Source organism: Cynocephalus volans, chromosome 2 (assembly GCF_027409185.1).
Source record: "Cynocephalus volans isolate mCynVol1 chromosome 2, mCynVol1.pri, whole genome shotgun sequence".
Lineage (NCBI taxonomy): Eukaryota > Metazoa > Chordata > Mammalia > Dermoptera > Cynocephalidae > Cynocephalus > Cynocephalus volans.
The window spans coordinates 75,138,585-75,139,970 of NC_084461.1; the positions used below are offsets into that span (position 1 = coordinate 75,138,585).

At 40.4% G+C, this 1,386-nt stretch overlaps 1 pseudogene; it reads right to left on the reverse strand.

Moving 5' to 3' along the window:
• Positions 1-666: 666 nt before the first annotated feature.
• LOC134371439 (U2 spliceosomal RNA) lies at positions 667-785 on the reverse strand (annotated as a pseudogene).
• Positions 786-1,386: the final 601 nt, after the last annotated feature.

The window sequence follows — 1,386 nt, forward strand, 5'->3', positions numbered from 1 at the left end:
CAATAAACCTCTTGCTGTTTGCATCCGTCCTCGTGGTCTCGCTGTTCCTTGGGAGGGTCTCCAAACCAATTGACCGCCTGCTCCAGGGGTCTTTCAGTCCTCATGACTTTGAATTCAGGATGGAGTCTGGATCTAGTCCTTCCTTATTCTGGCCTTACGTTATTTCTCCTGATTACTAATATGAACAACGTAGGAGAATCAGGCCAGAGATTTGTGGTGATATGCTTGTTATGTGGAGTTGCTAATTTGTGTAACGCCAGCAAATAGTTGTAAATCATTCTTCTCCCATAGATGCTTCCCTCTGTGGATTTAATGTCCCCCCAAACTCACTGAACTTTAATGCCCGCTGTAACTGTTAAGGGTGGGAAATCCTATTTCACTCTCACTCTGTCATCTCACAGCATGATACCCAGTGTCGCTGAAGTCACCACCAAAGATGGCCCTCAGCAGATGTGTTCCCTGGACTTTGGACTTCCCAGCATCAGAAACTGTAAACAATAAATATTGTTTCTTCACAGATTACCCAGCTTCAGATATTTATGTTACAAGCAACAGAAATGGACTAATAAACCTGTTGAGTCAGAGTCACCCCAGAATTAGAGACCACCTTCCAAAACCAGAGTGATTCTTCCAATTTGCCACACATTAAATGGCTCTGAATTTACCTAAAGTTTCTAAAATAAAATCATCTGTAAGAGATAGAAATTGGTTAGAGAACGTATCAGATATTAAACTGATAAGAACAGATACTACACTTGATCTTAGCCAAAAGGCCGAGAAGCGAATACTACTCAGCTATAAAAACGAATGAAATACTGCCATTTGCAACAACATGGATGGACCTTGAGAGAATTATATTAAGTGAAACAAGTCAGGCACAGAAAGAGAAATACCACATGTTCTCACTTATTGGAGGGAGCTAAAAATTAATATATAAATTCACACACACACATACACACACACACACACAAACCGGGGGGGGGGGGGGAAGAAGATATAACAACCACAATTATTTGAAGTTGATACAACAAGCAAACAGAAAGGACATTGTTGGGGGGGAGGGGGGGAGGGAGAAGGGAGGGAGGTTTTGGTGGTGGGGAGCAATAATCAGCTACAATGTATATCGACAAAATAAAATTTAAAAAAAAAAAAAAAAAGAGATAGAAATTGGGCTCTTGATTGCTGTGCCATCTTTTATAGTGAAATTTCAGGTTGGTACCCTTTCTTATAAGAATGCACATGTGCACCCGCACACCAATGTCCTTTCTTTTTGTAATAAGTCACCTTGGTGTATACTATTCTTCTTAGTGCTAACCTTCTGCACTCTGAGATTTATCAGGTTTTTTTGTGGTCCACACATAATCTCTAACTGTGTGTTCTATTATG